The following is an 18,480-nucleotide window of genomic DNA, read 5'->3' as shown; positions in this document are numbered from 1 at the left end:
GCCCTTTGGGCAGGGGGCTGGACTCGATGATCTCCCGAGGTCCCTTCCAGCCCTAATGTCTATGAAATCTATGAAACATGGCACTCAGTGACTTGTGGCATCCCCCAAGGCTCCGTCCTTGGACCTGTGCTCTTTAATGTCTTCATAAACTATCTGGCCACTGGTGTCAGAAGCGGGCTGGCTAAGTTGGTGATGACACCAAACTTCAGGGAAGAGTGTCCACACTTGAGGATAGACTGGTGATCCAGGCCAACCTTGATAGGCTTGCAAACGGATGAAAACGTGATGGCATTCAATACAGAGAAATGCAAGGCGCCCCACTTCAGGGGGCGGGGTGGAGTGTGGAAACCTGCATCACATTTATAGGCTCGGCAATGCTACACTTGCTGGCACCATGACCAAAAGAGACTTTTGGGGGTCATGATTGACCACAAGATGAATATGAGCCACCAGTGTGATACCACATCTGGCAAAGCGAACAAAACTCTAGCTTGCATCTACTGATGCATCTTGAGCAAGACCCAGGATGTCATCCGCCCGCTGTACTCGGCCTTGGTGAGGCCGCAGCTGGAGTACTGCATCCAATTCTGGGTTCCACGATTTAGAAAGGATGTGGAGAAGCTGGAAAGAGTCCAGAGGACAGCCATGCGCATGGGGGCAAGAGTACAGGCCTCATGAAGAGAGACTGTGAGCTATAGCACTCTTCAGTCTGGAGAAGCGCAGGCTCGGGTGACCTGGTGGCAGCCTATAAGTACATTGGGGTATGCATCAGGATCTGGGGATACACCTGTTCACCAGAGCACCCCGGGGATGCCAAGGTTCAGCTTGTCACAAACTCCTGCAAGACTGTTTTAGGCTGGACATAAGGAAATACTTCTTTACTGTCCGAGCTCCAAAGGCCTGGAACAAATTCTCCCCAGGAGTGGCGCAAGCACCTACTTTGGACACTTTCAAGAAACATTTGGACATTTATCTTGCTGGGATCTTTTGACCCCAGCTGACTTCCTGTCCCTTGGCCAGGGGGCTGGACCCAATGATCTTATGAGTCCCTTCCAGCCCTAATGTCTATGAAATCTATGAGATATAGGTATAATTTGAACACAATCTTTTACTGATAGATTGACAACTTTAAAGCAATTTGGAAGCATACCAGTGCCTCAATCATTATAATAAAATAAATTCTAAATACCTATATATTTTGGAGTTTGATTTTGTTTTTTTTATCATAGAAAATAAGAACACTCCCTGCCCCCTTAGTTCACCAGGATGCAGGTCCAGCCGTGGCTGTCCTCCACTGATGATTTGTGGTGCTGAGCAGCCCAGATATGTAGGTGCTCATGCTGTTGCACCTGTTGCCCCTCCTCCCCACCCCCAAAGCGTGTGAGGAAGAGGGTGGATGGGCACAGGCAATGCCTGGTGGAGGACTGAAGGAGCACAGGCGACATGTCAGTGGAGTCATATGTCCACCCAAATTTCTGCACCCACAGGAGAGTGTGACCCAGTGCATCTAGGCTGGACCAACTCCAGGCAGGAGCTGCCTCTGAGACCCAGCAGGCTGGACCTGGTGCAGGAGGGAGTCTTGTCTATAATGACTCTGCCATTTTTGCCTCACTAGGAAGGGAAATGTGGGATCCTGGGTGACTCTAAGCCATGAACTGCCTTTTGATCTGTAAGGTCCCTTCCAGCCTCTAACAACTATGAAACTCCAGGTTGGATTAATTTCACTCATGTCTGAAAAATGGCTGAAAAGCATTATAGACTTGCTTGTTAATACACAGCTATATAAAGCAGCCTTCCTTTTGGAGATAATCGTTCAGAGCTCAGTTCTGACTTCACTTACACAAGTGCTATTCCAGAGGCTTCAGACTTGTTGTGCTCTGGTGCTTGAAGCTACTATGCAGGTTCTTAAGTGTTTTGCTGGACAGAGCATAAGAGCTCCCAGTACCTTGCAGGATCAGCTCTGTCCTGATGATAAGACTGAAATTAGTGTTACCAACAACTAAATGAAAATAGTGTTGTTTCCCAGGACATTTCCACAATGTACCCTGGTTCATGTTTTTCATCTATACAGAGCTGTGAACAATAGGTAGCTCTCTGGTTTTATTTAAAACTTAAAGAGATTATTATTTTAGTTAAGCCTTTAAGAATTCATACCTATCTGAAAGGGGCAGCTTGTGCAATGAACTTCCTGTTTTCATCATGTTGGATAGTGCTCCTTTCTCTTGCTGGTTACTACCCTGTTAACATGAACACAAGGTTTATTTTTAGATCGCTTGAGCCTATTGTAAGGACTGCTCAACAACTTAAGGGCTTTCAAAATCAGAAAATAATTATTCCATCTAACACCAAATTGGGGATATTCTTAGATCCTTTCGAATAACCATGACATAAAAGTGAAAATAGATAATTAATAGTAGTCAAACACAAAATAGCTATTCAACCCCAAAATAACCTCTTATTTCCAAATTACATACTTAATTTTCAGAATAACTTTTTACTTACTAAACAAATCTCAGTCTAATCAAATATTCAGTATTCAAATACTAACAAATCATAGTCTATCTGTTCAGCCCCTCTTCAAAAATGGAGGGGGGGGAAATAAATGTTTGTTCAATTGAGAAGAGGAGAATTGGTAGCAGAGGGAAATATGTAATTATCTAAATGACAAAGGGTCATAGAATCAATAATTTTTAATTCTTCTCTGCCAGGTACGATTTGTGTTAGTTTTAAATTAAATCACATTTTAATGCAGCTATAAAACATGTATTAAGACAGGATTAGAGGGAATGTATTCTTTAAACATAAATGCCACTGTAAATTCTTATGTATTGCATCAAATTAAAACATCCATGATTTTCACCAATACGTACAATTGCGTGCAACATTCTTACAGAGTCAATTAAAGGTCTCTTCTAATCTATTTTGCGATGTTATCCACCAATTATTTTGCTAGAACCTAGTTTCAACTTGTATTTAGAGAAACTGGTGAGATGCAACTTGGAGTAAAAAGAAAGTCTGTGTACTTTTGCCAGATGGAGTTATTCTTAAGTAATGTCACATTTACCATTCAGAAGAAGTCCACCTTGCTTTCTGATGGAAATAAAGAAAGCACACACACAATGGATCAAACTATTGTAACTTAGATTTACTAAGTACCGCTCATGTAAAATATCTAAATAACTAAGCCCAGGTTAAGTAATTTAGTGCAGTAATTAAGGGTAATAAACTAATAATTCTCTTGTAATTTTGAAATAATTGTAACCCTTAAGTGATCATAATGGGTTCAACTGTGTGCGTTCAACTGTTCAGCAGACTAATTTGCTGTGGTGTAAAGCATCACAGTCTACACATGCAATGCTATTAGATTACAGCAAACTAATTTTTGCCACTGTAAGATGGTACTGTTGGAGATGGTACTATTTTATCGCAGCAAAAAAACCTGTATGTTAATGTACATGTAAATGCTGACCTGGGCATAAATTGCACCTTGGCACCCCAGGCAGGAGGGACCCAAACATCTGCTTGCTGCCTAGCCACACAGATCCGCTCTTTGGGCACTCTCATGCCCCAGCCAGTCCCTCTGCCACCTGATGCCCAGCAGGACAACCTGGAGTCCGGGGCTGACTCCCCATGCTTGCTGCCAGCCCAGGGCTGCTTCACCCTGGCTCAAACTCCTGCAGTCCTGGGCACATGTGTAGATGCTGTGCCTGAGAGCCATTAATTGCAGAGCAGTTTATTGCATCACACTAATAACATGTTTAGATGCACCCAGTAGGTTCAATTTTGTAAGTCCTAATTCATCAAGATATTTAGGTACTTGCTGGGTGTGTGTACATGAAATGCTTTACTGCACAGTAGACTAATTTACTGCACAGTAAAGTGTCACTGTTTGCACAAACAGGCAGTTACTCTGCAGTAAAATAGTGTGCTGCTTACTACCTGCAAATGCAGGTAGTCAATTAACTGTGGAGCAAATATTGTGCAGTAGCGCAGGTGTTGACACTGACTAGGAGCAAATATGTTCCGAGTCAGCCATGCCACCAGGGGGCCAACCTCAGGCTTTCCCCAGAGCAATGGGGCAGGGAGTTTCTCCAGCCCCACAGCTGAGGCAACTCTTTGCCCCAGCCTGAACTTTAAACCTCTGGCCTGACCCCAGGGTCTGTGCCCCTTGCTGCCTGCTCCTGGCCATCGTGTTGCAGAGCAGTGGCCCTGTGCTGGCTACAGCAGGCCCATGGAATCTGGCAGTGAACCCTTGGGTCTGCCCCCACCTGGCTGCCTTACATGCCCTGTGTCCCTGTGCTGCAGGCATGTGCCATGTCCTGGAGGCACCTAGAGTCTCTGGCAAAGCCCCTGAGGGCCATTGAGGGACCCACAATGGCATCCTCGTGCCATCGCAGACGAGACCCCTGGCTCCAGTTGTGCAGCCCAGGGGCAGGTGAAAGAGGTGGCAGAGGCACCTAAACTACAAGTCCCTGACCCCTCACCTCCCTACTCTCCCTGCCCCTGCTCCCCCTCAACCTTGCCTAGCTGAGTTCCCCCTACCCTCCAGAGTCTTCCCAACAACACACAGGGAGGTGGGAGGCAGTGCAGAACTTTATTAAGCAGCCAGTACTCTCCCAGCTAGGCAGCCAGGGGCCTGTCACATGCAGAGAAACTTATCAATGGCAGTGATGATCTACTCTTTGGCCAGAGTGGTCAGGGATTTGTAGTTTAGGCACAGACATGTCTCCAGGTGTAGTGCAAGTTGTGGGGAGGTGCATGCTTGCCTGGGGTGCTGTTGAAGCTCAGGGTCCTATGCCAGGTTCTCAGCTGCACCTGGGGCAGCATGGCGATCAATAACAGCAGGGCATAGTGGGTTGGGCATCCCTTGGTATGCTCAAATAGCATATTGTGGTGTGCCTTGTGTACTCAGTAGGGGCACACTCAGGGTGCAGGCCATGTGTAGCAGGGGCCTCACCTTCTTTCTGAAGAGGCCCACCAAGGGGGGGACAGAGGCATCACCAGCTCCATGTCCCATCTGTGCAGGAGCCTCTCTCCTTTTGTCCCTGGCTGGCCTGGAACAGGGCAGGAGGAGGCCTGGAGGTGATCCCAAGAGGGAATACTATGTGGGGCTATCTTTTAAAGAGTGCCCCGGCACCTGGGCAACTGCGGCTAGAGTCTCCAGCTCCCTCTGGCTCTTGCAGGAGTATGGAGCAGGGCAGGAGGAGGCCTGGATCTGCCTACTCCCATAAGCAGCAGATCTGCTCCCAAGAGGCTGCATGTGTAGATGCCTTCCCAGGGCTGGTTTACTGCACGGTGAATTATTGCACAGTAGGTACGTCTACATGAAATGCTTACTGAACATTAACTTAACATAGCTCAGCCATGTGGCATTTAAAAACTGTGCTAATAGCCTACTGTGCAGTGTTATTATGTTAATGCACAGTAAGCATCACAAAATAACATGTGCACTGGTGGTACTGTGCAGTAACTTTAGTTACTGCACATTTAGTTAGTATTTTATTAAGCAAGTACTAAACTAAATGAGCTGTATTTAAGGTGCATTAACGAGTGTGTAGACATCCCCAGTGAGCCTAAATAGCACTAATTGCACAGGTAGACACTCCCGCTTAACCCCAAACTGTGCTAATCTCATGCTTAAAAGGAAGTGTCTTACTTAAGCACTTCGCTGAATCAGGGCTACAGGATGAAAAACTCTGGGGAAGAGACCCTAAACTGGAGTAAAGTGAACTCTTTTTGGGTTTGTGTCTGTGTCAATTTATGTCAGCTAAGGAACTGCCCCAGAATCTTAGAAAATTATATCAGAACTTCCCCTCTTTGTTTTTTGGCATATTTAAACCAAACACGAGTCTCCCAACATTTCATCTCCATATATTTTCTAGGATTAGAACTGGAGCTAGATACAAGTTTTAATACCAAACTGAAGGTAGAATACTAAATACAAAAAAAAAGAGGTAAATGTGAAATTAATGATAATCTATGCATTTTGCACGAAGAAACAGATATTTCCTAATAATGTTCTATGATAAATTGAAAAAATATAGATGTATAGATGGATGAAGAAAAAGATGGCATATTTTGGTCAAGAAATATATTTATTAAATGTCAGCACTGCACATCAATCACTCCATTAAACATTTTTGTTTCATTGAAAGACTTACTTATTTTTGAATAGCTGAAACTAAGGAGATTATAAAAAGTTATAGCAGTTTGCAAAAAATGATTCAATACATCTAAAGTTAGAAAAAGGAATGCATGATATAAACCTTGTAAGGTAAAGATTTTTCTCTGTTCCTATTAAGGACACTGCAAGTAATTTAGAATACTAGTATTAAAAATATGTAATATATACATGTTAAAAGGAAATGTAAGAGCTTCTGAAAGTTGTTTAAAGTTTTAAAATTTGCAATTACAGGTGGTTGAACAATTATGATAGTTTTTCACACAAAATATTTTGAAAGTTCTTATTACAAAAATACATCAAAAATTCATTCATACATACATATATATTTTTTTGGTTTACCATCCTTACTAAAAATTGACCCTGGAAGAAAATCTTTAAATAAAAAGAAAAAAGACGTTACTTGAATGTTTTCAAACCAGTTTTCAGTGAAAGATATTTATGATTGTCACTTGAGTATCCATTTCTGTCTCTACATCTTTTTCCCTCTAACGATTCATTTTACTTTTTTCCAGCAAATAATCTGTTTGGCAGAGAAACTCCCCACAATCAGAAATTACATGGTGATAGTTGGAGGAATTAAAATATCCGTGGTCTCTACATACACTAAAATCAATTGGCTAGTATGGCAGAGACATAAAAAGGTAGGCGGTTTTTTCAACATATGCTTGCCACTTCTAGAATGAGACTTGGAACTGCTAAGCAATTAGGGCCTTTGATTCACTCATTTATCCTGGGCATTAGTAGAGAATGTCCTGCTCTCAACCCTGAAAGTTTAAGTTCTCTGTACTTAATCTTTGTTGCTACATGGATGCACAATTGCTGTTCTTTTAGTTTGTCTCTTACCTAAAATATGAGATCAGTTTAGCAGGTTGTAATGATAGGATGTCTCATTGCCCTTCTGGAGGGAGAGGGTGTAGGAGACCTTTTCCCTTCATGCAAAATCCATCTATGTCCATGACAGTCTAAACAAACTTGTTTATGTGCTCTTTTTTTCCTGAGTGCTGGGATACCCCCTTGGACCCTCATCCACTTGCCAAAGTCACCTCACTATGATGTCTTTTTCTTTCAGAGCCATTTATATAGAAAAAAATCAAATGACTGAATCTGGAATTTATTTTGACCACTGGAGCTAGCTGCTCTTTTCTTCCAAGATCTGTCATGGGTTCTTTAGTGATCACAATGGCCTGGGTCCAGGCCACAATGGCCAGTGTGCAGGCTTATATCTACCTGAAGGATAGATGGCTATAATTTTAAAAATGACATCAGATACCCGTGGATTCTACAGGCTCTATTTTACTGTCCATTAAATCAATCCAGATTCAGAGAAACATCACTACATTAGTGAATTTATTCCAGATTCAGATCAATGTATCCAAGAACAAAACTCATTCATGAACCAGAGTGCACTAAAAGCGTATTTGACTTGTTGCTATTGTTTCTTAAGAAGTTCTTCTTAAGAAGTTGCTTCTTATTGCTTCTTAGGAAAATATCTTCTTGAAATAAACTAGAAAAAAAAATGTAACTCCAAGAAGCGAACACAAGGAGGGGAGAATTATTTTCAGTTGTCAATGTATGTGCAACTGCAATTAAAGAGTCCTAATAAAGATAAAATATTTAAACTAAAGAGTAAAATCACTTTATAGTGGCAAAGTGACTATTCATAGTCAAGTTATGAATAACCTAACAAAGTCAAGTTATGAATAACCTAACAAAGTCAGTCACAGTATCATGCTCCAGAAGTATTCAAGGAAAAATGAGACCAGAAGCAAATTGAAAGTTCTACAGAAGTTGAGGAATGCTCTCCTGCAGCAATACAGAGGGTATGTCCAGATTAACATGCATGTCTGATTTGCAGTGCTGCAGATCTGTCTGTGGCACTGCAAACCACATGTGTAGCATATGTAGGCATTCGCTGCACTGCTAATTTGCGGTGTGTTGGTTTTTTTCCAACACTGGGAAATCCTATTGTCAAAAAAACCTGTGCCAGAAAAAGGTGGGATGGCGCATGTGGCAGCAGTGTATGCCACCTGAGACTGAAGACTGGCCAGCTAGAGCCATGCTCCAGCTGCCGGCCGGGCTCCATGTGTCCAGATCGCTGCCACTGGAGCCCCGGGTGGTCCCCAGGATCCCAGGTAAGGCTGCTGGCACCAACCCAAGTGCTGGCCCCAGTCTCCTCTACCCCACCCAGGGCAATTGCTGTGCCTCAAACAGCACGTGTAGAGATGCTTGCCAGAGACAACTAGCAGTGGTACAAATATATGCTGCTGCCATTTGTCCCCAGGAAATGCGTGTTCCTGCTCATGGGGATGCACCCAGAGGAAAATGCGTTATAAGACCTGTGAGTTCTCTTCCAACTTAATGTATAAAAACCTCAGGTGATTTCAGATTATTTTTTCTCTTCTGAATAACTAACATGTAATCTGCTGGTCCCCAAATAACATTTTATTAGGATCCAAACAAATACTATAACTTTCTGAAGGAAATGAATCCCACACAAGAACCAAGTATAGTAATTGGACAGTAAATTGAAATTTGCACAAAAGTTCAGTGAATTGAAAACTGCATCACATGCTGGTACATCAGAATCCGTATCTTCATACAATTGCAATATTTATCTTCAAAACCATAACTGTCTAAACATTTACATCAATATTCTTACAGCACACATTGGAAGTTTAGAAAAAAGTTGACTGGATCATTTCCTGTGTCTCATTGTGCTGCTATTGCATTTTTTTTCCAGAATACCAGGATTATTTTTGCTTGACAGCTTTACAGTTTTCATTTTAATGTAGTTTGAATAAGCTCTTAAATTTAATACTGAGCATTTTATTATTTACTCCCGAATCTCCTATCTCTCAGATAAAAGCATAATGCAGGAGGATGACTCCGCAGGAGAGGTAGAATTTCCTCCTGTGTGACAGGATTTCCCCATCTCCCCAGACTTTGGGAAGAATGGAAGCAGTAAGTACCATCTATTTTACAGTGCCAAAGCAGGCAGTATGTAGAACTTTAACTCTGCTCACCTATCAGCGTGCCAGTAAGTACAGATGACTAGCTATGTATGGGGAGGAGTGGCAGGGTTAATCTACTCCTGGTTTGGGCAAGGAGCAGATGGCTATACTCTGGAGCCACCCTTTACACAGAGTAGATTGCAAATGCGCAGGGCTGCTGCTTTTAACAGTTACTTTGTTTAAAGTGATATCCATTTGAAATCTAGTCAACGTTTTGAAAATAAATTGAAAATGTTTTCAGGTCTTACACCTGGCTTTGAGTCCCCTGTGCCAACTTTTGCAGTTTTATAATGAGACTTTTTCTGGGGTTTTTGAAGTATTTTTTTCCCCCTCTGTCACTTTCTCAAAGATCCACATAAACAACATGGGTAACTGCCTGAAGATATTGGTGAAAACAGTGATACAGAGTATCTACAGAATAAACACACTGAAAGAGAATAAAATCCTTTTCTACCTTCTCATCTCTGGTAGTTTAGTTCCTTGTAACAGGGCCCTTACCCTATTACTCATGAGGAGGAAGGCCCAAGAGGTGCCTGGCCCCTTTAAGAAGGCTTTTTGTTCATACATTAACAAAGGGCTCTGAGAGCTGGAGAGTCACTGCCAGGCTCCAGAGCCCAGTGGGATTTGCTGCCAAGCTCCAGAGCTCTGTGCGAGTCACAGAAAAGCCCTAGAACACTAACAAGCCAGAGCATTAGGGTAGAAACAGATGTTGCCTGATGTTGCATTTATGCACCATAAAAAAATGTATGGTGGCACAAATAGTGAGCAAATAGATTCCCCATCCCTTTGTCGTGCCACATCAGCAGCCATGACTAAAGTTAATATAAAAGAATGCTGCCCTATTGCAATGGATATCTATTATCTCTGTGGTGGGAGAGTGCAGGTATCCCAGAGCTGCCCACATTCCCCAGCTGCCTTAAGTGAGTGATATGGGGGCTCGAGGGGCCAGATCCTGTGCACTCTGGGAATTCTTGCACAGGGTCAGCCCCCTCAAGCCTCAGAAACACCTACATGACTTCACCAGCTTACAGAGACATGCCCAAGCAATCTCAGGATACCTCTCTAAGCAGGGAAAGCTGGGGTTCCCTGCTAATGGAGACCTGCCCTGGAATTTTTAGGGGCATGTTTGTCTAACTGGGGAAAGCCTGTGTGGGTCTCAGTGTGGAGGCGCAGGTTGGCACGGGTTCTGGCAAGGAGGTGTGTGGTATGCTGCAGGACCCAGGGTGTCCCCAGGAAAGGGGAACACATTGCCTGTTGTCCCATGTTGGAACTGTGCCCAGTGCAGAACAATGGATGATGTGTGTTTGCCCAATAAAGCAGACCAGCTGTGGCAGGCTGTGTCCTGATCCACTTCATTTGGCAGCATCTGTTTTTACCCTCAGAGAGAAGCCACTGCCTTTATTCCTGTAATGCGGAGGGGCCAATGCAGCAGATTCAGGAAGCTGCAGGACTTCAGGTGGGTAATCAGTAGGCAGAATTGGATAATGGCTGTAGCAGTCCTGAAGACCTACCTAATGACCCACTAGGAAAACCCCTACAGCATGTGGTGAAAAGTTCAGGTCAGGTGACCAGAGAAGGAGGAGTAAAAGACCATATAAGTTAGGCTCCAGGTATGCCAACCCTGCAGCCCAACCCAGCCACTCGAGACAGGAAGAGACACTGCCACCCATCCAATATGTCAGAAGCTCTTGTCTAGGTCCACAGCTGACATTGCTGGCAGGTTCTGGGTTGGGGCTCCAGGCAGGAGCTTCTACTGTATTTGGGCTCCCGTACCTAACAGCACCATCCACAGTTAATGCTAATGGCAATCTGCTGTGGTGGAAGCCCTGCCCAGGTCTACAGCTGATGCCCGATGCTGCTGGGTAGAACCAGTCCCACTCACCCAGTACCATGCAGGGGCTGGAGCTGCCAGTTACCCCCAGGCCAGATCCAGTGAGTTGGTGGCTGTCCACCTGTGGGCTGGATCAAATCTGTTGGTGGGGTGGATCTGGCCTTTTGACCATATTTTGCCTACCCCTGGGTTAGGGCCACAGACCAAAGGGTAAAAGGTAAAGAAACATCAACATTGTTGTAACATATACTCAGCACCTTAATTCCCCCTCCAACACCTCCAGAGGTGTCCCCAAACAAACTTTTAGTCCTTAGAGTACTAAAACAGCAGCTTCCCCCAAGTCTAAGTCCATTTCTTTCAGTCCACATCCCTGACTGACTGAGATCCCTTGTTCTACTGCACACTCATCTGTGCAGGACTGATCAGATTCCAGGTGCATGCTGCTCCCTTCCCCTTACTCTAGCCTCAGGCTTCTTTTCCCTTTTTCTCTTGTCTCCCACCCTCCAGCCCCTGGGGGTTTCTGGGATTTGTTGTCCAAATTAACAGTCAGCATAGGTCTGCAGACTGCCCCTTGTATGAACAACACGTGCCTCTGGAGGGTGTAAGACAATCACTTGCAGGTGGCAGTGGCAGTGTTGGCGGTGGGGGCACGGTGGTGGCCAGTGGGGACTGCCTGCAGGTAGCCACAATGATGTCAGGAGTGGGGGTGAGCTAAGTGGGGACTGCCCGCAGGCAGCCACGGCGGTGTTGGTGGTGGTGGGGGTGTGGCAAATGGTGGGCGGTGAGCAGGGACCATCTGCAGCCATTGTCTGTGCTGCTGGCGGTGGTGAGCAGTGAGTGGGAACCTCCCACATCTGCAGTGGGGGGTAGGAGGCAGCTGCCTGCAGAAATCAATGGCAACTTTGGCAGCAGCCAATCTCAGGGGGCACGTGCCCCCCTCTGCTTTCCCTATGCATCACCTATGGCCCCTTGGTTCCTTCTGCTGTTACATGCATTACTGATTACATTCACGCTACACAAGGAAAGAGCCTCAGACAGGTCCCTCCTGGGCCTAGATCGGGAGCTATGCAGAACCTGAAGATAAAGCAGCTCTGCAGAGAATTGCACAGCAGCAAAATGCTTTGTTATGTTTTGTGACTGTTTTTGTTGTTGTTTTAAGCTGTGGGACATGAGAGTGCCTGAAGAGACAGGAGGAGGCTACAGAAGATGCCTTGAGAGGGGGTATATAATGTGCTCTGGAATAGTGGGCTCCTTGCCCTGTGTGCTAAAGAGGCACACCCAGACTATGGGGCCAAAGGTGAGGCAACTCGGTAAATATGGTGAGGGGGAACAAGCCCTAATGAAACTGTACAGAAGGTGAGAGAGTCTTGAGAGAGTGGGAAGGGGGCTAGCTGCAGAGTCTACCTGAGGGACTGTGTGCCAGGAGGCTTCTGTCCAGCCCAAAAACTGCATGGAGCTGCTACAAGGCCTAAGAATTGTGTGGGACTGTGGTAAGGTCCCATACTTAAAATTTGTGATATTAAGGCATGGCAGGTTAGCCTGGGGAGTATGCTAGGAAGCCAGAGAGGTAAGTAGTAGGGGTGTGCAAAGTGGGCGCTATTCGATTCAGATTTGGCCTGAATTGAGGACAATGATTTGATTAGTTGATCTGGATCACTGTCCCTGATTTGATTCAGCTGAATCCAAATCTGAAGATTAGATGATGATTCGGAGAATCAGTGATTCAGACATAGACACAGCTTTAAAAGTTTTTTCTACATACCTTGAGGTACCAGTGTGGTTTGTGAATACTGCAGTGCTGGGGTGCATGGAGCATCCCACAGGAGTTCGGGGGGGGGCCCTTCACGTACTCGGCGGCAAACTTCTGGGTCTGCTGTGGAGTGTGCTGGGGGGCTCCCCTGCTTCTCCCAGCTTGGCAATTGGCCATGGGGATACCCCAGGTGCCCTTCTCAGACCCAGGAGGCAGCACTTGCTGAGCAGGGAGGGTGTGATGGGGGTGGCCCTGCATGCTCCCTGGCAGACCTGGAAGTGGACTAGAAGTGCTTCCGGTCTACTTGTGGGTCTGCTGTTGAGCATGCTAGGGAGCCCCCCATACTTCTGTGGGACACTCCATGCACCCCAGCATTGCAGCGTTGACAAGCCACCTGCTACCTAGGGATATGTAGAAAAGACATTTAAAGCTGCGTCTATGTCTGAACTGCTGAATCTTTCTGAATCTCTCCAAATCTATTTGAAGAGATTAAATGGTTCTTTGGTTCAATTCGGATGTGGAGATTTGGCCACCAAATCGAACTGAATCGAATCAGATACCAAAGCTTCACATAGTCCTAGTAAGTAGGCCAGGCAGGACACCACCCTAAGCCTGCTACCGTCATACTTCTAACAGTAGTATTAGTAGGTTAAAAAATTCAGCCACGAGTGTGATTTTTTTTTTTTTTTTCAAGTTAACAGTGCCCCATTAACATCGTTATAAAGATTGCTATTCAGTCCTATATGATGATTTGTTTTATAAGACGTTTTTACCATGTGATTACTCCAAGCAGATGTGACAGAACAAACCGCACAAGCTTTCTTGATGCCACATCACAGAAAACTGGTTGTAGTTCTTGAAGCCTAAAGCACTGAAGAGAGACCCTCAAGAAAACATTTTTTTCACAGGAAACAGAAGGAAATATTGTGTACCCCAGACAAATGTGATTTTCCTCAGGCAGAAAGGAGGCAACAAATCTCTGAATTAAAATTCTTTAAGTAACATAAAATGTTTTGGGTTTGGGATTTAACAGAGAAAATGTTGCAAAAGGAGAAAATGGTTCTACTGAAGGACCTAAGGGTAAAGTTCATCACCTTATTTTAGTTCACTGGAACATATTTTGGACATATATATAAAAATTAAGAGAACATTCTGTACGTACCTCCAAATCTGTCAATACACGACATGAGCAATGAGAATAACAGCAAAATAGAACACCACTATTTTTTCACATTATGTGGATAGAATATAGTGGTCTATAACTGTACAAATAGATTATGTGGTTCTGGTGTTCTAGAACAGCAGTAATTTTATATTTGTTTTTCCAGGCCAGGAGTGTTACCCATGTGAGGAGCTTCTTGCATGCTTCTGATTTCACCAGGGCATCCTTCCCACCTCCCATGTGCTAGGAGGTCAGTTTATCCTCTATTTCTGTCTCTGCCCTGTACCAGAATCTGTGTACCCTCATTATACCTTCTCTCTTACTATGGTGCCCAAGTCTCCCTCTTACACCAGAGCAAAGTGTGCCACCTTCATTTGGGCCACTATTCCTCCCTTCCATATAATGGTCCCCTCTAGGTCTACCCTTTTCTTTCTTTTTGCCATTCCAGGTGCTCTGTTCCTTTCCATTTTCTCACCCTGCCCCATGCCAAGGGAATGGTGTATACCCAATTTTCTTCCTACCTATCATTATTATTTAATTTCTGCCAGTCTGAGAAATACTTTTTTTAAAGTGCAGAAATGATAAACTCTACTGGGAGATGAGCAGAGATGATATGACAGATTGTTACGCACATTGCTAGTTATTAATGGCTGCCATAAACCAGTGGTTTGATCTGTAAAAACATAAAAAGTCAGACTGGTTTGGACCGGTTTTCTGTCTAGTATTCTATCTTTGACTGTGGCCCCAGTAGATGGGGTTCTCAAAGTTTTTATGCTGTAACCCAACAAACTGCAGTCTGGAAGTGGCTACGGCCCAGCAAACTGTGGCCCAGCAGTCACAGCTGACCATAGCTGGAATTTCTGGCCAGCAGACAGGTAAGGATATCCCCACCCTGCTGTGGGTGGGTGGGGCGGGGGGCCAGAAGGAGCCACAGCCTCTCCACCTGGCTCTGGGGGGCCATGGTTTGCTGGTCTGTGGCCACTTCTGGCAGCAGTCTGTGCTGTGGACCAGAAGCCGACCTGCCAGAGCCTGGCACCAGGCTGCAGCTCAGGGATTGAGAACCCCTGGTTTAGAAGAATAGTATATGAATTGGGTGTATCTGGGGCTATCCATCCTCTGTGATACGTTCCCTAGCATCCACTATCTTGGTTTAGAGATGTCAGATAATATTACCTTGATGATTCTATTTAACTATTCATGGACCTAGCCCACAGGAATCTCTCTAATCTGGGGGTGGGCTATTATTTGGGTCTGAGGGCCACTTAGGAAGTTTTGGAGTCCCAAAACTCCCTAACTGGCTCTGCCTCAGGGCCTGGGCCACTGTTACCACCTGGTGATCCTAGAGTTTCCATGCAGATTGGCCTGGGACATGCGGGGGGCAGGGCACATGTGGCTGAGTGGATGGAATGGGGCCACAGGTGGATGGAGAGTGGCATCTGGAAGGGGGATGGGTGGATAGGGCTGGGATTGGGATGACGGGGTGGTGACAACGTGGGCTTGGGGCCCAGGACCTGGGGCAGAGCCAAGTTCTGCTCCACGCACGACCCTGCCCGCAGAACTGCATCTGTCGCAGGAAAGTGCGGGCAGCAGATTGTAGTTCTGCCTTAGGCCATGGCCCCGTGCTGTCACTGCCCTGCGATCCTGATCCTGGCCCTGGCCCTGCCCACCTAACTCACTGGGATGCTACCCCCCTCACCCTCTCCCCCTACATCCCCATCTCTTCTGCCTGACTGTGTCTGCAGGTATCCCAGCTGGTCTCCATAGACACTCCACCCACCTGCTCTGTCTGGCACCCCAGTGGTGGCTGTGGGATGGACAGGCAGCAGTGCCCAGGCAGGGGGACCAAGTACAACAGCAACGGTGGTGACTGGCAGCAGCAGGTGGAAGGAGCCACCACTGTGGGGACTGATGATGTGTGCCTGGGGACAGCAGGACTGGCCACATGTGCCATGACCTCCTGCAGGCTATATGAAATCCCTTGGCAGGGTAGATCCACCTTGCAGGCAGTATTTTGCCCATCCCTGGTCTAATCCCTTTTTGAATCTCGTTATACTGTTTGCCTTTACAACCTCTTGTGGCAATGAGTTCCCCAAGTTAACTATGCATTGCCTAAAAAATAGTTCCTCTTGTTTGTTTTAAACTTGTTAATTTCAGTGAGTGCCCCTAGTTTTTGTATTCTGGGACTTAGTGAATAATGCAACCCTATTGACTTTATCCGCACCCTTTTGGCGTGTCCAGACGAGAACGCATGTGTGGTCTGTGGCACTGCAAACCTGTTTGTTGCACTGTAAACTGCACGTGACACACTTGCATGCATTCGCTGTGCTGCTAATTTGTAGTGTGGCATTTTTTTGACATGGGGAGATCCTGATGAAAAAAAGCAGGGTGGTGCGTGTGCATTTTGAAAACTGCAGAAAAAAAGCAGGGTGGCACATATGGCAGCAGAGTGTATCACTGAAACCGGAGGCTGGCCAGCTGGAGCCGTGGTCTGGCTGCTGGCCAGGCTCTGTGCACCTGGATCATCACCTCTGGAGCCCCAGGAGGTACCCAGGACCCTAGGTAAGGCAGGTCCCTTTGCTGCATGCTGAATTATGCCCAGGAACAACTAGCAGTGGCATAAATACGTGCCACTGCTATTGGTCCCTGTGGAAATGCATATTTCATTTTGTGGGGATGCACCCTTCATGATTTTATAGATCTCTGTTATATTTCCTCTTTTCATACTGAAGATTCCCAGCTTTTTCTGTCTCTAAATGGTACGGCACCTGCTCAGTACTCCTGATTATCTTTCTTGTCCTTCTCTGTACCTTTTCTAATTCTACTACATCCTTTTTGAGATGTGGGAACCAGAGCTGTGGTTGTGTTGGAGAGAGGGTTAGGTCTCCATGCATCTCCCACTTCCCTCTCTGTCTTCTGATTTCCCCCCCCCGGATCAAGAGCTTTCTGCCCACTAATAGTTGGAACATTTCCTGAAATTTTGGAATGAATTAGTTGTGGATGTCAAAGGACAATGTGTTTTATGCAGACAGACACAAAAGCATGGAAATAACATGATGGCACTGAGTTTGTAAGTGTCAGACTTGGCCAAAAGATCCTCAAATTGCCGACAAGCAAAGTTTGTGATATGTGTGACTGCGTGTGTGGTAAGGCACAGCAGGGTGAAAACTACAGGAGTGGTAGCCCCCACTGAGGCCATGAAGCCTGCCAAGTTTCAAGGAGATAGGAGGAGGGGTTTCTGGGAAACTGCACCTCAGGCTGCTGTCAAACAAAACTCATGACGTGTGACTTTGTGTGTGTGTGGTAAGGTGCAGCGGGGTGAAAACTGAAGAGATGGTAGCCCCTGTTCTCACCCTTACAACTCCACTGCAACCAGTAAGTCTCAGGCCTCTCAAAGATCTTACAGGGATGGGCTTTCTCCAGCCAGGACTGTGTGGTGGTTGGAAGTTATCAGGTGCCTCCTGCTCCTACCCACCTTTCACCAGGGAGGTTTGTGGTCTTGGCATTTTCTGGGGCTGCTGCACCACCAGCAGTCCCACTCAGGCCTCCCTACCCTGACAGGGTGCAGTTTTAGGTCATGCCCAGGATGATGTGGGGCCTCCTCTGCCCCATATAGCTCCAGCCCTTATACCTCTGGGTTTCTCCTGGCACAGGAGCTCAGCAGGGAATTGTTCTTCCCCTGCTGGCTGGTGAAAAACTAAGCTACTGCCTCTAGTTCTGAGAGTAGGGCATTAAATGGCCATGCTCATTAGCATCTGTCTTGCCACAAACACCACAAACATAGCCCTTCTTGCGGGTGTGAGGGAGGCCTGCCAGGTTTCAGGCAGAGTGGTACAGGGGCTTCTGTGATACTGCACCTCAAACTGCTGAAACAAAAACTTTGTCACTTGTCTGCATTAAGAGGTATAGGTTGTAGCCGTCTTGGTCTAAGGACATAGCCCAGACAAGGTTCTTGGGGTCAAGCTGATATTTTTTATTAGACCAACTGAATAGTTGGAGAAATTCTTCTTTGCAAGCTTTTGGATTTAAAAACTTTGTCAGGCTGAGGAAGCATTTAGTTGGTGTGTGTGTGCTGTTCCTGGATGGAAGGAATAGTAAAGAAGCTAGAGGCTGGCTGCAATGCGAGCAAGGAAGCCAGTCAGTGAAAATGGAAATGGAGGAATCGGGAGGTGAGAGAGACAGGCTGTGGTAGAGGGGAAGGGGGATATAGCAGGTAAAAGTGGAGAGGTACCTGGGGAGTCAGATGTTAGGCAGGTTGTACTGTGTCATAAAGCCAATGTCTATATTGAGTCCATGAGTTTCTGTATCTAGGAGGGTGATGAAGTTAAGTTCATAGTCCCGTCTGTGCTTCACAAGTTCCTGCACCTCTGGTGAAAGTGGCTTGCCCCAGCCAGGAATGTTGATCCCCTGAAACTTCTCCATTTAGTTCTGAAGTTCCCTCACTATGGGGATCACCTGGCTAAGGAGGGCATTGCTAGTGCTGAGGACCTCAGTGGCCTCAAGGAACATCTTGAGAACCACTAAGATCTGAGAGATGGTATCCCA

Source organism: Crocodylus porosus, unplaced genomic scaffold (assembly GCF_001723895.1).
Source record: "Crocodylus porosus isolate Cpor-Errol unplaced genomic scaffold, CroPor_comp1, whole genome shotgun sequence".
NCBI classification, from domain to species: Eukaryota; Metazoa; Chordata; order Crocodylia; family Crocodylidae; genus Crocodylus; species Crocodylus porosus.
This window is presented reverse-complemented; position numbering follows the sequence as displayed.